This window comes from Tenrec ecaudatus, chromosome 4 (genome assembly GCF_050624435.1).
Source record: "Tenrec ecaudatus isolate mTenEca1 chromosome 4, mTenEca1.hap1, whole genome shotgun sequence".
Lineage (NCBI taxonomy): Eukaryota > Metazoa > Chordata > Mammalia > Afrosoricida > Tenrecidae > Tenrec > Tenrec ecaudatus.
Window position 1 is genome coordinate 103255276 of NC_134533.1, and position 27653 is coordinate 103282928.

At 44.1% G+C, this 27653-nt stretch overlaps 1 pseudogene; it reads right to left on the reverse strand.

Moving 5' to 3' along the window:
- Window positions 1–3490: 3490 nt before the first annotated feature.
- LOC142445975 (WD repeat domain phosphoinositide-interacting protein 4 pseudogene) lies at window positions 3491–5164 on the reverse strand (annotated as a pseudogene).
- Window positions 5165–27653: the final 22489 nt, after the last annotated feature.

Sequence of the window (27653 nt, forward strand, 5' to 3'; positions counted from 1 at the left end):
AGTAACCCCCTGAGGGTTGTCAAGACTCTATTTATGGGAGGAAAGCCCAGTCTTTCTTTGCAGACTTGCTGGTGGTTTCAAACTACTGGCCATGGGGATGGAAGCCTAACTCTACACGGCCAGGGCTTCACTAGGGCTTCTATTTTTGGTACAGTTCCTGCATATTCCTTCAGTTTTCTTGTGATGTTTCTGGCACCATTCATTATTTTGCCCACAGAATCTTTCAATATTGAAAATTGAGGTGGACATTTCTTCTTCTTCTTCTCCTTCTCCTCCTCCTCCTCTTCCTTCTTCTTCTTCTTTATCTTCACCTGGAGAATTGCCAGGCATGTCCTTTTTTGGTGTCCCAATTCTAGGTCTTTGCAAATTTCATTATAATACTTTACTTTGTCTTCTAAAGCTGCATTTTGGATTTTTCTGTTCAGTTCTTTTTCTTCAACAATTATTCCAGTCACTTTAGCTACTGTATTTTCAAGAGCATGTTTCAGAGCCTTCTGACATTTGTTTTGTTTTCCTTCTTTCCTCTATTTTAATGTCTTCTATTTTCTTTGTGTATAATATCCTGAATGGCATTCCACAACTGGTGTGGTCTTTTGTCATTGGTGTTCAATGTACCAAATCTATTCTTGGGATGACCTCTAAATTCAGGCGGGGTGCACTCAAAGCTGTTGAGAAAAAATATTATGTGGGGCAGGGGCTACATCTGACCTCTTCCAACTCCAGTAGGAGAAGGAGAATCCAGCTCTACATCTGCTCAAGGGTGGTTTCTGTGGACAGAGGACACCAAGGATCCCTCTCATGACACTGTACTCCTCTACTGGATTTGATTATTCAGAAATGGCCACACAGATAACAGAATGATAAGGATGCAGTTGCTTTGTCCACAGCCTCCTTTCAGCCATGTGAGTATGTTTCTCTCTGCTCCTTGGCATTTCAGCCATGTGACCCCTTGGGCTCTGCTCTGCTGAGGAAAGCATTATGGAGCTCCTTGGACACTGTAAATGTTCAAATAGCATGTAACTCTTCATGCCAGCCTGTGGCTTGAAGGCATTTGGCTTTCCTCCTTCGATCGGCTGGGAAACCCATGTCTCAGTCTCAGAGCTGTGGCCTCTGATCCCGCTGCTGCCTCCACCACTCAGGCAGTGCTATCGTGCATACTCCACTGGTGGTGCTTCTTCCTTGATGGTCATGAGATTCTCTGCTTTTGCTTCCTTTTTTTTGTGTCATTAATTTTTTTAAATTTAATAAATCTTTTATTGGGGTTCATACAACTCTTATTACAATCCATACATACATCAATTAAGATAGCTCACATTTATACCTAGTGGAATAGCAAAACTGACCAATCTCTGAGTTCGAGTTGTGTACACTTCATTTGCATGTTCCCGCCCAGTCACTATGCATAGGAGAGCCTTGCAAAGTACTTGCACTGCACTGCAATCATACGTTGATTCTCATGGACTTATTTTCATTTTCTTCTGCTTCAAGTTGAACTTGCATATGGTCCATGATGGTCTCTTCTATAGTCATCGACTAGCCTTGCTCTGACTGATGATAATTGACTTCACTAGCATCCTTTCCACATGTAGTTGATTTGATTCCTTGTTATTCTATTCAATTAGGCTGATGGGTAGTTGCCATGCATGTTTTTTAAAAGAGGTATTTGCAATGAATTAAGTACTCATCTTGTACAATTATATCATATGATCTCTGGTGTCATTTCTACTATCCAGATCATTAAAAGGTTCAAAAGAAAATATGCCACCCTGAGAACTACAGTGCCCCTGACACAAGCCATGGTATTTTCAGTCACTTCATGCATCTGCATGTTAAACAATGAATAAGGAAGACTGAAGAAGAATACATTTGCATCATGGTGTTGGTGACAGACATTGACTACACATTGACTGCCAGAAAAACGAGTCCATCTTGGAAGAAATGCAGCCAGATTGAAAATGATGAGGGCAAAGAATGTACAGATGTGCTTTACATGGTTCATGTATGTATGGATTGTGATAAGAGTTGTATGAGCCCCTAATAAAATGTTAAAAAAAAACATATCTGTAAGAGCTCCTTAAAATTATATGAAAAAAAAATACAGCCAGAATGCACCTTAGAAGTGAGAATGGTAAGATGCCTCATGTACTTTGAACACATGTTCCTTGGGGAAGGTGAGGGTCAGTGAAAAAGAAGTAGACTCTCGATTAGATGGAATACTGCACTGGCTTCCCAAAGGAGCTCAGATAACAATCATGAGGATGACACAGGGCTGCCCAGTGCTTCAGTCTCTTGTCCTGTAAGGTCAGCGTGAGCCAGAGTAGACTTGAAGGTACCCAATAGCAATAACGATCACATGGCAAGGATCCCTGGTATTGCCGTGTTTAAGCAGTTCACTGCCAACCAAGGGCGAGCCGTTTGCATACACGAGTCACTCCAGAGGAGTAAGAATTGGCAGTCAGTTTCCATAAAGGTTCCGCATATATCGAGCTTAAAGAATCCCCCTTTGGGAAGTTCTGCACTGCCCTATGTGGTTGTTATGAGTCAGAATCCACTAGATGCAATGGATATTTCAGCCATGAGAAAGAAGGAGCATTGGTGGTGCAAATGATGAAGCACTCCGTTGCTAACGAAAAGTTGGAGGTTTGACCTTGACGGCATAGTTGTTACTCATTGGACTGCAATCTGAAAAGTCAGCAGTTTGAGACCACCAGTCGCTCCAAGGAATTTGGCTTTCCACTTCCATAAAGAGTTACAGTCTTGGAAACTCACAGGGTCAGTTCTACCCTGTCCTGTAGGGTCGCTGTGAGTTGGCATTGACCGATGGCAGGGAGTTCTTGTTGTTTAGCTGGGCAGCTCCATGGAAGGAAGACTGGCCAATCAGGTCCTATAACGCTACAGCCTATCAAGTGACTCTGCTCTTCACAGGGAGAGCAGTAAGTAGAAAAAAATTTAAGGCCAAGGGACAACAGCCATAGGGAAGCCTTTATCCCTCCCTGCTTGTTCTGAATTTCTCTGATCAACTTGTCTCTCTCTACCTGGTTTACTTTATTTACATATTTCCTCCTTTCTTATTAGGATGTCTATTTGGGGCAGTAGAAATTTTCATCATTTGGCCCATTGCAGTATCCTTAGTATCCATGTGTTAGTACATATTAGGTTCTCAATAAATGTTTAGAGCTATGTAATACATGTAACATGTTTATTAGAATGAATAAGTGCAGGCCCTTCAGAGTTAGAGGACGTCATAGTTAAGATTAAGATCCAATGAAGCTTGGCTCTATACGCTAAGGTCTTTCCCATATATTTCTTTTTGTGGGGGGTGGAGGGAAAGATGGGGGGTGGTAAAATGTTGATTTAGATATAGTGCTACTGAGTGGAAATTAAGCAGCCTTCTTAATGCTTTCTGGCTGTGACTTACACAGCATCCCCTCCTCAAAGGCACAGATCTGCAAACTGCCACTGTAGGTTGCTAATACAGTTCCCAGCGTCTTCATAAGCCATCATCTTCACCGATGTCAAGATACACATTGAGAGCTTCCCTGCTGTAGTTTGCATCCAGAGTGAAGACATATTTATGGAAAGTCTTATAATGCTTTAGTCTAGGTAGACTGGAGAAACAATTCCACAGACACTCATATGTGCATAGCAGAGTTTTATATAAAGGGTAAGTGTACATTAAGAAAGCGTCCCAACCCAGTCCAGTCCAAGCCCATAAGTCTGACATTAGCCCATATATCTGACACCAATCTACAAAGTCCTCCTCAAATGCACAAAACACATGCAATGATGCCAGATGCAGGGCAATCACAGGGCAGTGGGTAGAAAATCTTTGAACCGAGTGGTGGTGTAAGCATCTCAGCCCTGGCAGGGGTCTCCATGTGGTTTCTCCAGCACCCAGGGCTGCCCCAGAGTAGGTCTATGTGGCTTCTCTTCAGGGATGTCTCACATAAGGTGAGCCTTGCCAGCTGAGGCAGAGAACTAGCTAAGGCAGCTGCACACTGGTCCGACAATCAGAGAGTAAGAGACAAGAGAACTAGAAAGTCGAGGTTCACTGAGCCATTTGTCTCTCCACCCTTCAATTAAACTGCCCTTCAATGAATCCCACATGTGTTCATTGACCAGGTTGGCACAATAAACCTAACTATCATTGTGTGTGTGTGTGTGTAAAATGTTTATTTAGATATAGCTCTACTGAATGGAAATTGAGCACCCCTCAGTAATGCTCGCTGGCTGTGACTTACACAGCATCCCCTCCTCAAAGGCACAGATCTGCAAACTGCCACTGTAGGTCGCTAATGCAGCTCCCAGCGTCTGCATATGCCATCATCTTCACCAATGTCAAGGTACACATTGAGAGCTTCCCTGCTGTGGTTTGCATCCGGAGTATTTATGGAAAGTCTTCCTCTCCACAGATGGCAATGACGGAGTTGGTATTCTTGGAAGTATTGCGTCTGCAGATGCAGGCAGCCTCTGCAGGCACTGTGAAGCTTGCCAGGCTCCATTGAGAGTTGACAGACTGCCCAATCACAGGCTCCACTTTGTGCACGTGAGTCGGCACTGAGCGCTGGGTCAGGCGAGGGTCCTTGAGAGCCAAGATTTGGAAGGTGCCGGTATGAGGGGAGGCACAGAAGAGGGAGGGTTTTGGGCTGCAGTCACTGCAGTGAAGGCTGCCAGGGTTAGTGACTGGGTGCAGTTCCACCAGTGTCTCCTGGCCTTGTGTGTCAACTAGATGAATAAGCTTCCTCTCTGGGAGGCTAAGACCACCACATAGCCTGGCTGGTTCAGGGACACACAGGCTGCGTCCCTCTGATGTGCACTGATGGTAAATGGAAAGGATGAAGTGCTGTCTCCATGCTATCCAGGTGAGAGTTGCTTCTCCGGGCTGGAGCAGAAGTCACAGAATCCCTTGGGGTTGTCGCCGGCATGTGACTCAAACAACGTTAGGAATTGTCAGGAAAGGAGTACCCCGGATGTTTTTTTTTCCTCAGCTCATCACAATCTTGACTTGGTGAAGATGAATCCTAGCACCAGCTTGTCCTTGAAGTCCTTGCCTTCCTGAGTACCAGCCCACATCAGCACTACTGATGTCTGAGAACTTGGGGCCACTTCCAATGCCCACCAGTAGCAGAAGATTGGAGCAGGGCAGCATCTCAACCAAGCCCATGCCTGTCTTCATGGCACAGCAAAACCAACTCTAGTCTCGATTGAAATGAAGGCTGTACACTCCTAGAAGTGGTTGCTGGGTCATGGATTTTTCAGGATTGTTCTTGGCTCTGTGCATCCGTACCCAGTCCCGGTCCTAGTTCTTGGGTACTGCCTGCAGCCTGTCTGAGTGACCTCCCACATTATATTTCATAGACTTTTTTTTTTCTTCTTTTACATTTTATTAGGGACTCCAACAACTCTTACCACAATCCATACATATAAATACATCAATTGTACAAAGCACACCCATACACTCCCTGTCCCAATCACTCTCAAGGCAGTTGCTCTTCACCTAAGCCCCTTGCATCAGGTCCTCCTTTTTTTCCCCCCCTCCCTCCCTTTTCCCCCCTCCCTCATATGCCCTTGGTAATTTATACCTCATTATTTTGTCATATCTTGCCCTATTCGGGGTCTCCCTTCCCCCCTTCTCTGCTGTCCCTCTCCCAGGGAAGAGGTCACATGTGGCTCCTTGTAATCAGTTCCCCCTTTCCAACCCACTCACCCTCCACTCTCCCAGCATCGTCCCTCATGCCCTTGGTCCTGGAGGTATCATCCACCCTGGATTCCCTGTATCTCCAACCCTCCTATGTACCAGTGTACAGCCTCTGTCCTATCCAGCCCTGCAAGATAGAATTCGGATCATGGTAGTTGGGGGGAGGAAGCATCCAGGATCTGGGGGAAAGCTGTGTTCTTCATCGATACTACCTCACACCCTAATTAACCCATCTCCTCTCCTAAGCCCCTCTATGGGGGGATCTCCATTGGCTGACACTTGGGCCTTGGGTCTCCACTCTGCACTTCCCCCTTCATTTAATATAATACATATATACACATACATATATACATATACACATAAATACACATACATACACACACTTATATCTTTTTTTTTTTTTGCATGATGCCTTATATCTGGTCCCTTGGGCACCTCGTGATCGCACTGGCCGGTGTGCTTCTTCCATGTGGGCTTATTTGTTTCTGAGCGAGATGGCCGCTTGTTCACCTTCAAGCCTTTAAGACCCCATACACTATCTCTTTTGATAGCCGGGCACCATCAGCTTTCTTCACCACGTTTGCTTATGCACCCATTTGTCTTCAGCGATCCTATCATGGAGGTGTGCAGTCAATGATATGATTTTTTGTTCTTTGATGCCTGGTAACTGATCCCTTTGGGACCACTCGATCACACAGGCTGGTGTGTTCTTCCATGTGGACTTTGTTGCTTCTGAGCTAGATGGCCGCTTGTTTATCTTCAAGCCTTTAAGACCCCAGTCACTATCTCTTTTGATAGCCGGGCACCATCAGCTTTCTTCACCACATTTACTTGTTCACCCATGTTGGCTCCAGCTGTTGTGTCGGGAGAGTGAGCATCATAGAGTTCCAATTTAATAAAAGAAGGTATTCATGCATAGAGGGAGTGTTTGAGTAGAGGCCCAAGGTCCTTCTGCCACCTTAATACTTGACCTATAAATATAGACACAAAGATCTATTTCCCCAACCTCCTATATATATTTGCATGTACATGTCTTTGTCTAGACCTCCATGAATGCCCTTTGACTCCTAGCTCTTTGCTCCATCTCCCTTGACCTTCCTCCTGCCCTACTACCATGCTTCATTGCCACCTGGGCTAGAGTATACCTCTTCTCTAAGCAACCTTACCCTTGATCATTTCCCACCAGGCCTGCCACTCCCCCTTCTCTACCCTTTGGGGTCCCATGTTTTTCCCTTGTCCCTGGGTTTGTTAACACCACTTCCTTACCCCCCCTACCCCCCACCCCAAGTCCCCCCGGAACTGTCGGTCCCGTTGTTTTTCCTCCAGATAGTTCATCCAGCCTGTCCTATTCAGACAGACCTGTGGAGTCACTAACATGCACGAAAACTAGACAGAGGAACACAAAGCAACAGTATATAACCAGACAACAAAACAACCAAAACAAACCACTGAAAAAGAACAGAACAAAACAGTTCACAAGAGAAAAGCTTGTAGTTAGTTCAGGGATCTTTGCTGGCCCTTAGGAGCGTTTTCCAGTCCAGTCTGTTGGGGCACCACGCCCTGGCCCCAAAGTCCACTTTCAGCATTCCCTGGGGACCTTGCCACTCCATTCCCTTGCTGTTCCGCTGCACTCCCCCAGTGCATTGCCTCGGTGTGGTGGGATCAGGTCAGGTGCAATTCCCACACTGTGTCTCCGGTGCTGTCCCCTGTATCGCCCTTAGTCACTGAGGGGCATCATGTCTCATAGTAGGGCCAGCCATGTTGTTCTCTCTGTGGACTGGCTGCTCTACTCAGGAACATCATCATCACGGCCTGGTGGGCCAGGCTGTGCTCCACTCTCTCCTCCTGCCCCTTCATCTGCTCCCGTGTGCTCTGATCAAATATGTCCATCTCCCATAGCTGCAGGGTCAATGTCGTCCTTTGGAACAAGTTCTTTTCGGGGGAGGGGCAGGAATCCACTTAATTTATGGTGCTGGGGCCTGCCTCCCAGACCTCTCCACCGGTTCCGTCCTCCACGCCGGGATAATGCATTCACACCTTGCGACACTGGGTTGAAGTCTGGTCCCACTTTCCCTGTGGAGATATAAACAATACCCTCCCCTTGGGTGGATTAATGCCCCATTTCTGTCATGCTGATTGTACTTACCTCAGGGGACTCATGTTGTACCTGTCCCTTTGGGACTGGCTTACCTCGCTTAGCATAATTCCTTCCAGCTCTTCCCATGAAATAACGTGTTTCATGTGCTCATCGGTGCTTTTCAGTGCTGCATAATACTCCATTGTGTGTATGTGCCAAAGTTTGCTAATCCACTCGTCTATCGATGGAAACTTAGGCTGTTTCCAAGTCTTTGCTATTGTGAATTGTGCCGCAATAAACATTGGAGCGCATATGACTGGTCGTGTTTTATTTGCTGCTTCAACCGGGTATATGCCCAGTAGAGGGATGGCTGGGTCGTAAGGTAGATCAATTTCCATTTTCTTTAGGTATCGCCAGATTGCTTTCCACATTGTCTGTACAAATCTGCACGACCACCAGCAGTGGAGGAGGGTTCCTATTTCACCACAGCCCCTCCAACACTTGTTGCTCTCTGATTTACTGATCTGGGCTAGCCTCAGGGGTGTTAGGTGGTATCTCATGGTTGTTTTGATTTGCATTTCTCTTATGGCAAGGGACTTCGAGCACTTTCTCATATATTTATTGGCCATATTGATCTCCTCTCTAGTGAAAGTTCTTCTCATTTCTTTTGCCCACTTCCTTAGGGGGTTAACTGTTTTCCTCTTTTTGCAGGTCATGATGGTGTTGTAGATTTTAGTAATGAGCCCTTTGTCTGACGTGTCATTACTAAAAATCTTCTCCCAGTCTGTGGGTTGCCTTGTCACCCTCTTGGCAAAGTCTTTCGAGGTGCACAGGTGTTTTATTCTTATTAGATCCCATTTGTCGATTTCCAGATCACCTGTGTGTGTCCCCTTCCCTGTTGCAGTGAGCCTATGTGCTCCCTGGGCCAGTGCTCTGAGATTAGTCCCGATTCCTTCCTTAATGGTCCTGATGGTTTGGGGTTTAACTTCTAGATCTGTGATCCACCTTGAGTGTATTCTTGTGCATGGGGTGAGGTAGACGTCTTGTTTCAACTTTCTACATGTGGATATCCATTGTTTCCAGCACCCCTTATTAAAGAGGGCATCTGCTTCCCACTTGACGTTTTTGGGACCCTTGTCGAAGATCAGTTGTCTATATGCTGATGATTTTACTCCTGGGCTTTCTATTCTTTTCCACTGGTCTGAGTGTCTATCATTGTGCCAGTACCATGCTGTTTTGACCACTGTAGCTGTGTAGTAGGCATTAAAATCAGGCAGGGCGAGTCCTCCAATTGTGTCCTTCTTCTTGAGGAGTTCTCTGCTAATTCTGGGTTTCTTCCCTCTCCATATGAAGTTGGTGGTCAGTTTTTCCAATTCTTTGAAGAAGGTTGATGGTAATTGGATTGGTATAGCATTGAACTTGTAGAGTGCTTTAGGAAGAACTGTCATCTTTACTATGTTCAGCCTACCTAACCATGAGCAGGGGAGCTTCATCCATTTGTGAAGGTCACTTTTGGTTTCCTGTAATAGGGTTTTATAATTATGCTTATATAGGTCTTTAGTATTTTTTGTTAAGTATATTCCTAGGTATTTCAGTTTGTTCTTGGCTACTGTGAAGGGTACTTCCCTCTTAATCGCCTCTTCCATGGCCCTGTCCGATGTGTATAGAAACCCTACCGACTTCTGTTTATTGATCTTGTATCCTGCTACCCTTCCGTATTCCTCTATTGCTGTAAGTATTCCAACTGTGGAGTTTTGGGGGTCTTCAATGTATAGGATCATGTCATCTGCAAATAACGATAGTTTCACCTCCTCCTCTCCCAACTGGATCCCTTTGATGTCCTTCCGCTGTCTTATGTTGTTAGCCAGAACCTCCAAAACGATATTGAATAGAAGAGGGGACAGGGGGCATCCTTGTCTTGTACCCTTTTTCAGTGGTATTGTTCTTGTCTTTTCTCCATTGACTATGATGTTGGCTGTTGGTCTCTCATAGATAGCTTGTATGAGCTTGAGGAACTTACCTTCCAATCCTATCTTCATGAGTGTTTTGATTAGGAATGGATGCTGGATGTTGTCAAATGCTTTTTCTGCATCTATGGATATTATCATATGGTTTTTATCCTTTTTCTTCTCGATGTGGTGTATGATATTGATGAATTTTCGGGTGTTAAACCATCCCTGCATCGCTGGGATGAATCCTACTTGGTCGTGGTGAATGATATGTTTGATGTTCCTTTGTATTCTATTGGCCAATATTTTGTTAAGGATTTTTGCATCTATGTTCATTAGAGATATTGGTCTATAATTCTCTACCCTTGTGGGGTCTTTTCCCTGTTTGGGTATCAAAGTAATGCTGGCTTCGTAAAATGAGTTTGGGAGCTTGCCGTTCTTTTCTATGTTCTGGAATACTTTGTGGAGGATCGGTGTCAGCTCTTCCCTGCATGTTTGGTAAAATTCTGCTGTGTAGCCATCTGGCCCTGGGGCCTTTTTCCTTGGTAGGTTTTTGATGACACTCTCTATTTCTTCCTTCGCTATGGGTTTGTTGAGGTTCTTGATCTCTGTCTCAGATAATCTAGGGATAGATTGTTTTTCTAAATATTTATCCATGTCTTCCAGGTTTCTGAATTCATTAGAATACAAACCTTCATAGTACTTTGTGATTATCCTTTTTATCTCATTGGGGTCTGTTGTTATTGCCCCCGATTCATCTCTTATCCTGGCTATTGATGATTGTTCCTTTCTATCTTTGGTAAGCTTTGCCAGGGGAGTGTCAATTTTATTAATTCGTTCATAAAACCAGCTTCTAGTTGCGTTAATCCTTTGCATTGTTCTTTTGTCTTCCCACTGGTTTAACTCCGCCCTGATTTTTATTATTTCTTTTCTCTTGCTATTGGAGGGGTAGTTCTGTTGACTCTGTTCTAGTTGTTGGAGGTTTTGTGTTAACATATCTGTCATACGCCTTTCTTCTTTTTTCATGTATGCATTCAGTGATATCAAGCTACCTCTGATAACTGCCTTTGCAGTGTCCCATAAGTTTTGATATGTTGTATGCTCGTTCTCATTAGTTTCTAGAAATTTCCTGATATCCTCTCTGATCTGGACCTTAACCCATTCATGTCGCAGGAGATCGTTGTTTATTCTCCAATTGGTGACCCTTGCTTTTCTGGGTGCCCTCCTATTAATCTCCAGCTTTATGGCATGGTGGTCTGAGAAAGACGTCTGGATAATATCTATGTGTTTGAATTTACTCAGGCTGGCCTTGTGCCCCAGCATGTGATCTATTCTTGAGAAAGATCCGTGTGGATTGGAGAAGAATGTGAAACCTTTTGCTTTTGGATGAAAGGCTCTATAGATGTCTATCAGGCCCTGTTGCCTAATTACATTGTTTAGCTCTCTGGCCTCTTTGCTGAGCTTCTTTCCCTGTGACCTGTCTTTCTCTGATAGTGGAGTGTTGAAGTCCCCCACTATTATTGTTGTTTCCGTGATTTCTTCTGTCATTTTTTTAGTAGTTTGTTTGACGAAATTTGCCGCACCATTATTAGGTGCGTAAATATTCAGTATGCTTATTGCTTCCTGGTTTACTGAGCCTTTGAGCATTATGTAATGTCCCTCTTTGTCTCTTTTTATGTTTTGGATCTTGAGATCCATTTTGTCGGAGATTAAGATAGCCACTCCTGCCTTCTTGGAGTTACCATTTGCTTGGTAAACTTTCTGCCAGCCCTTTATTCTCAGCATATGCTTGTCTGCTTGCTTAAGGTGTGTCTCTTGCAGGCAGCAGATTGATGGGTTATGTTTTCTAATCCAATCCTCCAGCCTCTTTCTTTTAACATATGAATTGAGCCCATTTGTATTCAAAGTGATTATTACAATCTCTGGCTTCATGGTTGCCATATTCTGTTTTGTGTTTTGGGTCTTTGCCTATCTTCCTTCATATCAGTGTACTGCGTTTGAGTGGAGGGTTTCTATCCTGTCCTCTTTTCCATCTGAGACCGTGTTGTCCTGGTACGTGTTGCTGGCATGTTGGCTTCTAGATGGAGATGGGCTATATGGTGGTCTCCTGGAGGTTCTAGTTGGAGCTTGATCTTCTGGCCATAGTGAGTCAGCCAGTATGTTCTGCAGGGTCGGGTGACTTGCAGTATATTTTTTGAGTTCTTCCTTGTCCTGGAAGACCCTTATCTTACCCTCTATCTTAATGGATAACTTGGCAGGGTATAGGATTCTGGGGGAGGCATTTTTATCTTTCAGAATTTGGAAGATGCTGCTCCATTCTCTCCTCCTCTTCATGGTTTCAGCTGATAAGTCTGAGCATACCCTTACCTGCGCTCCTTTGTATGTGACTGTCTTCCTTTCTCTTGATGCTCGTAGAATTTTCTCTTTTTCCTCTAAGTTGGATAATTTTACAATTATATGCCTTGGCGTGTTCTTCTTGGTGTTTAGCTTAGCCGGCGTCCTCTCTGCTTCCTGTATGAGAGTCGGATTCTCCTTTGTTAGGTTGGGGAAATTTTCTTCCAGGAATTCCTTTGCTATCTTGGCGGTCGATTTGTGTGTTATGTTGTGTTCCGGTAGACCGATTATTAGAATATTATTCCTCTTCATAGCATCTGTCATTGATCTCAGGCTGCCTTCTGTTTCTTTAATTTTCCTATCTGATTGTTTTTCTCGCTTGCTTCGTTTGGTTTGAGCGTCCTCGAGTTCACTGATACGGTTCTCAGCCTCCTCAAGCCTAGATATAGCTTCTGTGACCTTTTGTGTGGCCTCTGCTACCTCCTCTGTTAGTTTCTGCAGTTCCTTTTGGTGGATAGTATTCATCCCCTCTATTGTGGACTTCATCCCCTCTATTGTGCATTTCATCCCTTCTATCGTTGCATCCTTATTTTGGTTTGCTTCTCTTAGCTCCTGTATTACTGCAAGCAGAGTTCTGAAGATTTCCTTTTGTGGCTGATCTATATCTGTTTCTTCTATGAGTGACGTTAGGTCTGTTAAAGTGCCTCGTTTTTCTGATTTTTTTGTTGGGAGTGATGTGGTCTGTTGATTTTTCCTTGATCCTTTAATAGGCCCCATGCTTCTGGGAGACAGGAGTAACCTTATTGTGTGGAGGCTCAGGCCACTGTGCCGTCTCCTGGGGTGGCTGGGGCGGGCTGCGGCAGGCTTAGGGCTGGCACTGGGGACCCAACAGGGCCCCAGGTGGTGAGAGCTGGCTGGAGCTCACTGACGGCTCCTCAGGGACTGCAAAGTCGAGACCCAGGCTCCACTGCAGGTGGAGTGTTTGATCTGCCCGGGCTGTGAGCGGGCGCGGGGAGGCCCCTTGGATAGCTGCACAGGCAGCTGCGGGACACTGCAGGGAACAATGGTGTTCGCTCTCCGCCCTTTTGGCGCGAAACCGCGGGGGGTAATGGCGCCGGCAAAGGAGGCTTGGCGCGAAACAGCAGGGGGCAATGGCGGTTCTGCTCAGGCTTCTTCTGCTCAGGCTCAGAGTCGCGGCTGCCGGGGTCCCCTCAGCACCCTGGGGAGGGCACCTACTCTTGTGCCTTGCGCAGGGGGGGGCCCTTGGTGGGCAGACTCAGCAGCGCGGGGCGCGGCGCTCCGCGGAAGCTCAGGGTCCGGGACAGGCGCGGGTTGGGCTATGGCTCCTGTTGGCGGGAAGTGCTCAGCGCAGGGTCCCCGCCAGGAGTGGAGCTGGCGCTAGGCTGCCAGGGGCTGGCGGGGGCGGGCGGGGGTGGGAGGCCAGCGCACGGAGGGCAGGTGGAGAGGTCCGCGGCAGCGGTGCGGGTGGATGGTCCCCCGTGGGGGTCGCCAGACAACCCGCGGGTCCGCTCCCCTGAGCTTGGATGAATGGAGGGAGGGACGTGGGCCCAAGGGCAGATCGCTGCCCTGCGGGGAGAGGGGAACTGCGGGAGAGGAAAGCTTCTCTCCCAGTGGGGATCCGCGATAGGGAGTGGGGAGTGGGCCGCTGGAGTAGCAGGGCAGGCAAGTGGCTCTGGGCTGGCGTCCGGTTTGGGGATGGAGCCTAAGCTGGTCGCCAGTGAGCTCACGGCAGCTTAGTGGCCAGAGATGTCCCACTAGTCCGGTCCTCTTTCACCTAGACCCCTGCTCCGGACAAATACGTGGGGTAGGACTGGGGTGCTGTCCCAGGGGGATATTTCACTCACCAGACTCTTACTATTCAGCTACCTGGTCGCCAATCCCGCTTTGTTTGGAGGAGCTCTCAGAGTATGCGGGTGTCCCTGTCGGCCATCTTCCCCCTCCGGATCCATAAACTTTTTTCTATTGATTCTTCAATTTTATCTTTAGGTCAACAGGAGTATTTAACTATATCAGGATGCTAAGACTAAGTCTATCCCCTTTCTTTGACTCTTGATTCTTGAATGAATGGGAGAGAAAGAGAGAGAAAGACACCCTTTCTCCTAGATGTCACTTGCGGAATTTTATAAAACAGTGTTATCAACATTGTATTTTCTCTAAAGAGACCCAAGCTCATCTCCACACTAAAAATATACTGAAATCGAGAGACCAGTCAGTTGTTGGTTTTAAAATGTCTGTACAAACACACACACACAAAGAGTGGGGAGGAAGGAACAAAGAGAGAGGATTTGAAATTGCAGACCATTCATCTAGGAAAGACATAATCGTGACCTTGTGAATACAAACTCAAAACTGAATTCCCCAAAAGGCAAATGGCTTGTTTATGATCAAAGAGAGTTTTTGAGAAAACAAGACACTATCTTAATTTCTTTTTAGTTTGCCTTTTTTTATAACAACATTTTAATTTGTTTGTTTATTTTAAAATACTTTTATTGGGGGCTCTTACATCTCTTATCACAATCCATACATTCCTCCATTATGTCAAGCATTTTACACATATGTCGCCATCATCATTTTCAAAGCTTTCTCTTCCCACTTGAGCCCCTGATGTCAGTCTCCCATTTCTTCGCCCTCTCTCTTCCACCCTCTCAAGAACCCTTGATATTGATCCTTGTGATCAATTTCCCATTTCTCCCCCCATCCTCCCTTAATCCTCCTGGTATCTCTACTCTCATTGTTGGCCCTGAGGGGTTTATCTAGCCTGGATTCCCTGTGTTTCAGGCGCTTATCTGTAGCAGCGTGCATGCTCTGGTCTAATCCAATTTGTAAGGTAGAATTGAGATCATGATAATGGGGAGAAGGAAGCACCAAAGAACTAGAGGAAAGTTGTGTGTTTCATCGGTGCTATACTGTACCCTGACTGGCCCATCCCTTCATTTTTAATATTGTTTCTCCTCTAAAATTTATTAGGCTATTGTACTTCTGAAAATCATCATGGTTTCTCTGGGATGTACATGTGGATATTACCTAATGTTTTTATTTTAAATCCTGTGTTTTTATTTTTCACAACTATGTCAGAGCCATCAGGAGACAATCCCTGATTTCAGTTGATACAATTCAAGTCAATTTTTAAAAATTACATTTCTGTGAACCTTCTATGAGCTAAGCACAGAAGAGATACTAGAGACGAATCACTTTCAGTGGATCCTAGTGTTTACTCTCTCACCCTACGTCCCTTGGTTCTGTGCACATTGTTACAGTGTATAGTCTAGCAGTCTATCATTGTAGGCAGAAACCTCATTTGTTATGTTTTAATCTGGCATGAACTCACAGTATGATTGTGAAATTTTCCCTCAAAATCTTTCACTGTGATCCATTCACATGGGTGGCAGGCTCAAAAGGGAGCCCTAGTAATGCAGTGTGTTAAGCGCTGACCTGAAAGTCAGTGATCTGAACTCACCAGATAGTTTACAAAGGAGAAAGATGAGGTTTTCTGTTCCCATAAAACTTACATCACCTGAAATACAAAGGGGCAGTTTATTCTGTCCTATAGGGTTGATATGAGTCAGAATGGATTCAATAAGACTAAGGAGCCTTGGTGGCATAGTGGATAGCTAATGGCAAGATTAGTAGCTCATACCCCCTATTTGTTACAAGGAAGAAAGATGATGTTTTCTGTACCCCAAAGAATTTATAGCCTGGAAGACCCAAATAGGGTCGCTATGAGTTGTAATCAACTCTATACCAAGGGTTTTGTTTGGGTTATATCCTGGATGTATGTTCAAACCTGTCATCCAAGCCATGGTGTTTCAATCAACTCATATGCCTGTGAAAGCTGGACAAAGTATAAAAGAAGACCGGAGAAGAATGGACGCAGTTGAATTATGGTGTTGGCAAATAAGGTAGAAATCACTTTGGACAGCCAGAAGATTGAACAAATCTGTGCAAAAAGTATGGCTAGAATGCTTTTTTGAAACAAGGATGGCAAGATAGACTCTGGATATGCCATCAGGAGGGACCAGTCCCCAGAGAAGGACATGATGCTTGGTAAAGTCGAGGGTCAGTGGAAAAGGAGACACACAAAGAGCTAGAGTGACACAGGGGTTATAACGCTGAGCTCATGCGGGAAGGATTGTGGGGATGGTTCAGGGATGGCAGTGCTGTGTTCTGTTGTAGATAGTGTGGCTATGGACTGGAACCAACTCAACGGTACCTAAGTACCACTGCCGCCACTGCCACCACCACTGCCACGAATCCTGAGGGAGTCAGAAACTGTAATGTTCAGGAGAATTTCACAACCACCTTTCTGAAGTCCTTTACACAACTGATGTGAAAGCAATGCTCTTGGGAACTTAAAGTGTCTAATTTTCAGGGAAAGCAAAGGCAATAAGGATACTTGATGAGAGGGGAAAAAGTCAAAGAGAAGAAAGGGTGATAAATCCAAGCCACTGTTTGTTCGAATTATAAAAAAAAGAAATCAGAAGCTAAGGAGTCATGCATCAAGAATATTTGCCATTTCTCCTGTTTTGTTTCTTTTTCTGCTTTAGTAGCTAACACATAAAAACACTCATACCAATTCACTTACTTACGTCTTTGCTATGTCTCCACTTTGCTCCATGTATTTATACATAATTAGAACAAACAGGACTTAATAAGAAAGGAGGTTGTGAAATTCGGCTTAATCTTATAGTTTCTGCTTCCCTCGGAGCTCTAGATTTGACCAGAATGGGATTTCAAAAGGGTCAAACTGAGGAACAATGGGGACGAGGAAGCCTGATTGGGCAATGTCTCCTTCTGTTCGATGTCGTCTTATTGACTTGACACCTGACAGCCATAGCATCGATTGTCTTAGGCTGAGCCAGCCATCTAGACCCAGCCAGAGAAAGACTGAGGACGTTCTTCCTGACACACACCTGGAAGTAGAGCCAAAGGAACATAACTTGTAAGATCGCCAACATTCACGTTGAGAGTTTCATAATTAATGGCCTAGAATTCCAGTCATTGTACGCTGTCATGGTGCCACTGAATTTAATAAATGTTCAGTGCAGGTGGACCTGGAGTGTAGCTATTTTTGTAAGCTGTAAACACCCTGAGGTAAAGAGTAGGAAGTGAGTATAGAACCGTGAGTAGTAACACGCTGGGTTAGGAAGGACATGTGACGTTTCTGCAGTGCTTCTACGGGGGCACTCAGCGGGGCATCACTGAAGACGTGATGGGCCACTGGGGAAGGACAAGAAGGCCATTTTGATCAATGAAGCAGGTGGTGTCCCTCTGCCTCCCTGATTACTGCCATTTTCATTCCTTGGCATCACCAGATCTGTCCTGTGGCCCAGGTTTCTCTTAATTTGTTGTCAAATCAATTGTCCCAAAGTGTTGCCTGATAAAGTCTTATACTAGCTACATATTTCTGTGTGATTTTTTTTACCTCATCACTTCATCGTATTGACCCTTTTACATAGTTCTATAAAGTATTGTTGACTTTATTACAGCAATGTGAAAAACAAGGCTCAGAATTTATTTACCCATGATCCTGACGCTAGAAGGGAGTGTAAACCTTTGGTTCTTATGCACGTGATGTGTCTCACTCTTGGGCCCACTCTCGGGGTAGGGGGAGGACATGTTAACCTTGGGATATACCCATAGTGTGGGAAAACCCACCAGTTTTGACTCCAATTCATAGTGACCTTATAAGCAGAGTAGAACCACTCTGATGGGTTTCCGAGACTTTAAATCTTTAAAAAATTTTTGAAAATAGTCTTTAATCACAAAAGTGAAATATACAAAGTCACTCCGGGAGGAGATGAGCCAGTTAGGGTGCAATGTAGCAACAATGAAAAATACAACTTTCCTCGAGTTCCTAAATGCTTCCTCCCCGCCCAAAATCATGATCCCAAATCTACCTTGCAAGTTTGGCTAGACCAGAGGATATACAATGGTACAGATAGGAACTGGAAAAAGGGAATCCAGGGTGGATGATCCTTTCAGGACCAGTGGTGTGAGTGGCAATACTGGGAGGGTAGAGGAAGGGTGGGTTGGAAATAGGGAACCCATGACAAAGATCTGAATGTGACATCCTACCTGGGGGACGGACAATAGAAAAGTAGGTGAAGGGAGATGTTGGACAGGGCAAGATATGACAATATAATAATTTATAAATTATCAAGGGTTCATGAGGGTGGGGGAAGTGGGGAGGGAGGGGAAAAGTGAGGAGCTGATGCCAGGGGCTTAAGTGGAGAGCAAATATTTTGTGAATGATGAGGGCAATGACTGTACAAATGTGCTTTACACAATTGATGTGTGTATGGGTGTGATAAGAGTTGTATGAGCCCCTAATTAAAAAAAAAGAGAGAGAAATATACAAAGCCAAAGTCAAACAAGGATCCTATTCTGCCATTTTCAAAACTAAAACATTTTACTGGGGGCTCTTACATATATTATAACAATCCATACATCCAATATAGAAAGTGGGCATCAACAATTTCTAAACATTATCTTTCTTTTTGAGTCCTTTCTTATCATCTCCTCTTTCCCCCTACCCCCTGCCACCCCCCAAAACCCTTAATATATTATGTATTATTATTATTCTTTATACATATCTTACTTTGCCCCTTCTCTCCCTTCACCTACTACCCTGGCATTCCACCCCCTTGAGGGGGGCTGTTCTGCCATCATTGCTATCCATTCCCCTCCCCCTCCTTCCTCCCCTTTCCGGTCCCCTAGCCTCCTAGAATAGCTACGCCCACTACTGCTTCCGAAAGCGGTTGTCTATCCCGAGTTCCGTATATTCAAAGCTCTCATTTGTGCCACTGTATGTACACCAGTCTAGGGAGACTTTCAAGGTTGGATTGAAATAACAATAGTGGGGGAAGGAAGGGGTCTAGAACTAGTGGAATGTTGTGTGTTTCATCAGTGTTAAACTGCCCTCTGGATGCACTTTCCCTTCCCTGCAGCCCCTCTGCACGGGAATGTACAATTATCTATGGATGGGCTCTGGGTCTTTACTTTTCCCTCTCTCCATCATCTCAATGAGATGTTTATTTTTTGAACTTCTGGTGCCCCGTTCCCACTGACAGCTCATGATCACACAGACTGGTGTGCTTCTTCCATGTGAGCTTTGTTGATTATCTGTTAGATGGTCGCTTGTTTGGTTTCAGGCTTTTAAGATCCTAGATGCTACACCTTTTAATAGCCAGGCACCATGCATTCAGTTTGCAAGGCTTTAAATCTTTACAGGAGCAGAGAGCCTCACTGTTCTCCCTTGAAGAAGTCAATGAATTCAGCTGGTGTGTTTGAACCACTAACCATGTGGTTAGCAGTTCAATGTGTATGTAATCCACTATGCCACCAAGACTCTTTTGTTGTGGAAGAGGAGGTACAAAGGAGAACATGTTAGAAAAAGAGGCTCTTGCTGAGTGTTTCTTCCATCTCTTCGGACACCAGAGGGCCATGTCTGCCCTTTTGTCTGCTTCCTGGTCCTGCCTCAACTCATGTAACATCTGCAGCCACTGAGAAATTGAATCCACATTTTAAAGCCACTGTTATCATTTGTGTTAGTCTTTGAGACACTAGGAACTTACCTTATATCAGTGATGGCAAATGCATTTCAACTCCTGGCCAAGTGTGATAGATTGCTAGTGACTACCTCCTGGATCAAGATTCTAAAGCCGTATCTGAGCTCAGCAGGAAAGCACCATGATTGATTACCCGTGTGTGTGTGTGTGTGTCTGCCAAACCTCCGTGCAGACAGGATGTATACAGTCTATTTGTACATGACATATGCAGTGTATGTGTCCTTCCTGTGTATGCAAAGACAGAAGTGCTGGCTTTAGTATGAGTCCCAGAGAAAAACTATTCTAATCTCCTGTTTGTAAATGAGAAAGTTGGGTAGAAAGGTTTGGGAGGCAAGTACCTTATCCCAACCTCAGTACAGTGGTGCTGGGTAAAGGACATTTTTCATCTGTTATTCTAGTTTGATTCAGTGATTCCATGCAATGCTGCTAATTACCATGTATCTAGTTGACATTCAATCAACTCAGAGGCATATCTACTCTGTGGGTGCCAGAGTAGAATTGTACTCCATGGGGTTTGTGATTGCTGATTTTTCAGAAGTCAACTACCAGATTTTTCTTCTGAGGCCCTTCCGGTGGGTTTGAACATTTAACCTTTTAGTCAGAAGTTGAGTGACCCTGTATAAAGAGTAAGCATACTGCCCTGAATATGCCTTTTAAACTCTTTCTCAGCTTTCCATATTTATATTTCCAATATCCAGACTGCTTCTGTTACTTTTCCCTGCCACTTGCCTTTAACACCTCTCTAGGGTTTTACCTTCCCTGACCTGGTGTAGTATGCCCCCTGTTCACATTAGTACTTCCCAAAGTGGACCATTCTGTCCCCAGAAGGGGTGCTGGAATGGTTGACAGGGGGCTGAAAAAGCAGATTCCTACACTTTATCCTGCACAATGGACTACAGTACAGACTTTTTTGATTGCCAGTACTTTTGAGTACTTTTTATCTTTCCTGAATAGGAAGCGGCAGGCCAAATAATTTGTTATAGATCTATCCTTCCCATTTATCTGACTGCCATCAAAACTGAGCTATCTTATGGCCCTCATTAGTAGGTTATTGTCCACTGAACAAGCATATTAAAAGATGAGCATGGCTTAATAGTTATACAGCTCATGAAATTGGGGCTATAGAAATAAGACTTGGCTACATTGGGGTACCAAAGGGAGTTGGTCCTCAAGAAATAAGAGCTATTTTGTCAGCAAACCTTCAGCACTAGCCACACCTGATTTTCTAAATACATCAAGGTACTTTGTTCCATTAACTCTCATTTACCGAAGCTTCCAACTCTTCGACGACCTAGATTTTGTTTGGCTCATGCTAATTCCTAGTAGCTGGTCGCATTTTATAGCTACAGCAATCAAAGGCCTTCTGGACTGATGCTTCACTTTCAGTCTTTCAGGCAACTTCGGTTCAGGACTGGAACGCACAATTGCTGCAAGCAGCTCCACAGACACCCTTCTCCGCTCCGAACCCACAGAGCTCTCCCGCTGTTCTTCACATTTCCGTCAAAAGCCAATGTTTCTCATCGCCATCCTCTACAAAGGCTCAGCGCACTACAATCGGATCTCAAAGCACGGAGCTCTCGTTAATGATACTTGCTTTTCAAACCCGTAGTGACTCTTTAGTAGATGCGTATATATTGTATCTTGCTTAAACTCCCACTTCATTTAGTTGCGTGAAACTGTGGGACTGAAACATAACCCTTTATCGGATGCTATTGGAAGGCTGAGTGTGAATGAAGAGGCACTGTGCCACCCTGCCAGCCCGCTGAGCTGCACTTAGGCCCCGTTGGTGGTCCTGAGACATGGTAGATTACATCCCGGCGTGTTTGGCTACAGCAGGGCTTGTGCTTTGCTCAGGACCAGGGTTCATTTCAAAGAGAATAGGTATGGTTCAATACACCACAGCACGTTCTTTTCATAAAAGGGCGTGGGAGTCGTTTCTGCTGACACTGAGTGTACAGAGGCCACTTGAAGAGTGCCCCCGAAACCGAAAGGCCTCCTGGAACCAAGAGAGAGCTCCATAATCCTATGAAGGAGCTAACAAGAGAAGCGGCTCTTTAGGGTCTCCCATTGGCACAAAGCACTTCACTCTAATATTTAACATGCATTGAGCACATGTGCCGGCTCTGAGACAGAAATGAGCTACCATTGCTGGTATAATTTTTAATACACACAGTGACACATTATAAATCACGTGTTTTAAAGGGGAATACAGTCCAGACTGTATGAAGACTGTTATCTTGACCAACAGCAACTGTCAAGGATGAAATCAGGATTTGAACTTGGTCCTTGCTGTTGTTTTTATTAAACCACACTGGCTCCTATTATCTGTATTCAGTGTGGGTATTTCCAGCCTATTTAGAGACCAACAAATGTTAAAGGCAGTTTCCTACACTATATTTCAAAAGGATTATTTAATATTCTATAGCATTATATGGCCAGGGTGAGCTTTGAAACATAGTGATTACTGGCTGAACTAAGAAATAAATCAGGAAAGAAGCCTGCATGATGTGACTTGAGTATCTAATGGAAAGTCACTCTTGCTTAAAAATAACCCATCCTGTTTCCATGCCTGGACTTTCATAAAATTATTCACTGTAAAGAATGGAAGAAAGCTTCAAAATAATATTTTAACCCTGGATTTTATAAGTAAGGAAACTAGGCTCAGATTTGTAAACTGACATCCTGAGACCTCAAACTATTGAACGCACAGATGAGGCATAGCTTAATGAACATAAAGCTTTTAGGTCTTTCACAGTTCTGATTAAAAATGCAAGTAACCAAGGTAAGCATTAAAATAGATGTCATCATAAATCATGAGCTAGTGAACATAGGTGTGGCTGCATGTGTTCTTGCTTTCAGTTATATATAAAAGATATATATAAATGATAAGCACACAGAGATGTGAAGTTCATCATATTTACCAGTTCAAACTCCCTAGTAGCAGTTACCCAAAGTATGATGTTAATAAGGGTCTGGAATCTAGAATCAGCTGTATCGAGAATCAGTGGGAAGGGGTTCTGACCAGTAATCCTAGCCTTTTAAACATGATTTTGAGCTTTGTACCACATTTTCTCCCACTCTATCCAAGACCTTTTAATATGATTTCTTTCAGAGTCATGGAAACTGATGTCTGAGTGGTCTTTCAATCCACTGCACTGATTGCTTCCGTGTGTCTTCAGTTTCCATTACTCTTCTTTTTCTGAACATCATCTTTGTGGACTATGGCATGCTAATTGGCTCTGGTGTCTTCCAAGACTATAGTCCTGGGCCCCTGGGTTCAGCAACTCATTCCCTTAAGGTGTTTGGTTATATCAAAGAAGTTTTCATAACGTTACCCACAGTCATGGATATATTTGCAGCTAAGGTAAATAGCTATGTACAAAAATCATCTGTCACATTTACATTTAATGTTAGACCAGGATGCCTAGAGAAATAAATCCAGGGACACTCATATATGTGTCAGGAAGAGCTTTATACCGAAAGGACATTATATATCAAGAAAACATCCCAGCCCAGTCCAACTCAAGTCTATATGTCCATAAGTCCAATACTAGTCCATAAATCCCTCTCCAGACTCACAAAGCCACATGCAATGATGCTGAATGTAGGAACATCAAGGGATGGTGGAAGCAAAGTCCTGTGAATCCTATGGCAGTGGCTCTGGCAGCTCTCTGAGTGACTCAATAGCAGGAAGGTGAAGGCAGAGCAAGAGAGGGGAGGTTCCCAGGACCCTCCTTATGAGGAGGTCTTGCCTCCAAGGAGGCGCCATCAAGCTGTGACTGATACAGTCTAGACTCCACCCCAACACTTCAAGTTGACATGAAACTATGTAGCTACCACACCCACTCTCCCCATCACTCCTGTTTAGACTGCCTGTCTATCCATGCATCTACTCATGGATAGTTATAGTTATTGCAGGGTTGTGTATATGGCAGCACTTACTTCTGTGCCTTTAACACTTGCAATATCCCCAGAAACCTCCCTCCTATTGTGGAAGAGCTATTTTTGATGCTTTCCCGTCACTCACGTGACTAATTTGCCATTGATTTGTGTATTCTGTTGGTTTTACCTTCTAAATATGGCCCAAAGCCACTAGTGCTAGCTCTCTGGGCCAAGCCATCATTGTTTCTCCGCTATAGACAGCCAGGTTACTTCATAAATTTCCTTGTTTCCTAAAGCTAGAATGTTCTTTCCAAATAACCCATTTGATATGCTACATTCTTGTTTATATTCTTCTAATTGTTCTTTGAGTAGAATGTCTAGTGTTTTCCCAGATCAGACTTCAGTCATATATCTTGGTAGGTCTTTGTGGCTTTCAGCTAACTATTCAGAGTTTAATTCTGTTTCAGGAACTCAATATACTTTCTGTCACTTACAGGGGTACACATACTGCTCTTTTTGTCTGGAACACTTTGAACCGCCTCTCTTCACTTGGCAAATATAAGCTTGACCTTCAGGTCTTAGCTTCATTGTTGGCAACTGAAGGAGATCTTGCCTGGTGCTCTAAAATAGCTTTGCTCTTCCCTTTTACAGTTGTTCCCAAGAACCATGGCCCATTGTTATCATATCTTATGACTTATGTAGTATTGCACTTCCGGCATGATGGGTGATGAGTAGGCTGCGGAGTGAGTCCAGGCGGACTAGAGAAACACATTCATGGACACTCATATGTATACAAGAAAGAGTCTTATTACTTCCATATCTTACATTGTCCTCCGTCGCCCCTCACCCACTTTTCCATTATTCGTCCCCCCTGGGAGGGGGTTATAGATTGATCCTTGTGATCAATTCCCCATTTCTCTCCCCACCCTCTCTTAATCCTCCTGGTATCTCTACTCTCCTTGTTTGCCCTGAGGCGTTTATGTATTCTGGATTCCCTGTGTTGCAGGCTCTTATCTCTAGCAGTGTGCATGCTCTGGTCTTATCTGATTTGTAAAGTAGAATTGAGGTCATGATAGTGGGGTGAAGGAAGCACCAAAGAACTAGAGGAGAGAGGTTGTGAGGGAGGGCACGTGGGGTTGGGGGATGGGGAAGAAATGGGGAGCTGATATCAAGGGCTCAAGTGGGAAGAGAATGCTTTGAAAATGATGATGGCAGCATATGTACAAATGTTCTTGATACACTGGATGAATTTATGGATTATGATAAGAGATGTAAAAGTCCCCAATAAGAGTATTGAAAACAAAACAAAAAAACCAATGGGGCAGCATTCACTCAAGGACAAAATACAGAAGATAAAGAAGGAAAGGGACTGGAAACAGGAAACACAGAGAGGACGTGGGGCAAATGGTGATCTGCCAAAGGGATTTCAATGCAGGAGTTGAAAGAAAACCTGTATGAATCATTGAATGTAAAACAGATGATCTACGCTGTAAACCTTCATCCAATTCACAATAAAAATATTTTTATTTAAAAAGAAGAAGAAGAAAGAATTTTATATACAAGAGCAATTGAATACTGAGAAAACATCCTAGCCCAGTCCGGATCATGTCCATAACTACAATATTAGCCCATATATCTGATATCAATCTATAAAGTCCTCAGACTCACGATAGACAAGCAATTACGCTGAATACAGGAATATCACAGGCTGGTGGGTGGCAAGTCTTTTGGATCTAGTGGCAGTGGAACCATTTCAGTGCTGGCAGGGGTCTCCACATGGCTCCTTCAGCTCCAGGGCTCTAGAGTAGCTCCATGTGTCTTTTCAACAGGAATGTCTCTCAGGGAGTGTGTCTGCGTCACACCTCCAGCGAGCTATATTTCTCCTTAGCACATGCAAATGAGGTCATCAAGCTCTAACTCTATGGACAGGCTAAACTCCACCCCTGTACTTTTAAGTCTCAAATTGACAACAGCTTAGGTAACCAACACAGCCGCTAACCACATGGTCAACAGTTTGAAAACACCAGCTGCTCCTCTAGAGAACACAGGCTGTCTGCTCCTATCAAGATTTCAAGTCTTGAAAAGTCAGAGGGGCAGCTCTACTCTGCCCTGTTGGGTTGTTATGAGCCAATAGTAGTGAGTATTTTTGATTGCTCCATTAGTTTTACTAGAGCATATTTCCATGGAAATCTTATTCATTTTCCTGTATCCATAATTTTCAGGGGCTTACTCGGTTTGTTGTTGCTGTTGGGTGTTCTTGAGTCAGTGGCTCTGACTCAGAGTGACCCTGTGGACAACAGAAAGAAGCACTGCCCAGCCCTGGGCCATCATTACAATTGTTCTTATGTTTGAGCCCATCTATGCTCAAACTGTTTACCAAGTACTGGTTGAATGTCTGTAGGTACATGTGTGCATGTATGAATTTCTCCTTATTTCTTTGTATCACAGGCCTATGCACTGCTCAGAGTCCACCTCTTAAAACATCTCTATGAGTCCTTTCCTTAAAGCCCTACCCTCTTGTGATATTTATTTAGAATTCCTAAACATGTGGTTGTTTCCAGTGGCATATCTTGCATATGTTTTGTTTACAACTATTGTTATCCTCTATTAACTCCTTCTGTCTGAGATCAAGGATATGCCTATGTATCATCATAGACTATTCCAATGTCTACTTTAGAGTCTTGTGTATGAATAGCTCTGAGCAATATTTAACTGCTTACGTTAGCCTGAAGAACTGCTCGGATACGGCTAATTAATAAACCGCAGGCATTTAACAGAAATTGAACACTTTGGGGACAATTACGTTTCACTGCACATACCTGACTAGAATCCAGCTAGAGAAATTCCCTTGATTTTGACATTTTCATACAAGAGATGATTACAGCTTGAGAACTTACCCTCTAGTGTACAGCAATTCCCTGACTCACCGACACCATGATGAGAATCAGCAAGCACAATTTATCTATGCCGCAACGTACCGGTTTGTTCCAGATACCATTTCTGATATATATATTTCTTCCCAAAAAACATTGGTGGGCCTCTGTGCGAACACAAGATAATTTAATGTGCAATATTTCATTGCCCATACTCGTGTATAAGGAAGATAAGATGAACTCTAAGATCCCTGCTAGTTCTAGGAGTCCTGATTTATTCAAGCAGAAAAGCTGTCAGAGAGCTTTGATACACACAAGAATCGGGAGACATAAGTTCAAACCTTTTATTACCTCTTGAAGCTTGGTTAAACGTATGCATGTGGAATTTTAGCTTCCATACTCTGTTCTGAAAATGCAGGCTACAGTGTTGTATATTTAAAGCCTATTGGAAAAATAATATAGCCTATCGGAATTTTCTCAGCCCTAAAATAGTGTTAAATGGAGATGTAGGGGGTTGTCCGACTTGATTGTTGACTAACAAAGGGTTTTTAGGACCAGTTTTCAACTCTTAGGAAATAAAACAGGCAGCTCTCTGGGGGTTAAGATAGGTGATTGCTGAATTAATACAAAACAAAAACCTTTCAGATCATTAGCTTGTGAGAGTTTGGCAACTAAGGAAGAAATCACAGTTTTCCTGCCACCACTTTAAAAAACAGTCCTTTCAGCTGCATTTGCAAGTGACTTCAGAGGAGGAGGTGTTCTGCTGATTCTTGTGGACAAGCAATGCCCAGTCCCTGCTGCTGTTCTTCTTTGTTGCCAAGTTGATTCTGGCTCAAGATGGCCCCACACAGAGTAGACCTGCCTGCCCCACAGTGTCCTCAAGACCGTCGTCACCTTACTCAGGGTGGATTCCAACCAGCCATCTTTCTAGTAGGCTAGCATTTAATCTTTTGCACCATCACGATGTTTGCCTATGGGCTTAGCCACATATCAGTCCTGGTGGCACAGTAGTCAAGTGCCTGACTTCTAACTAAAAGTCAGTGGCTTGAACCTACCTGCCACTCTGCAATTGGCTTCCATGAAGACTATACCCTGGGAAGCCCCAGAGGACGGTTCTACTCTGTCCACTAGTGTTGGTCTATGTCTGGAGATTAAGCAAGGGGATCATAACAAACTAGGAATCGCCTGGAGAAAATTGGAATGCCAGAACACTTCATTGTGCTCATGCGGAATTTGTGCACGGATCAAGAG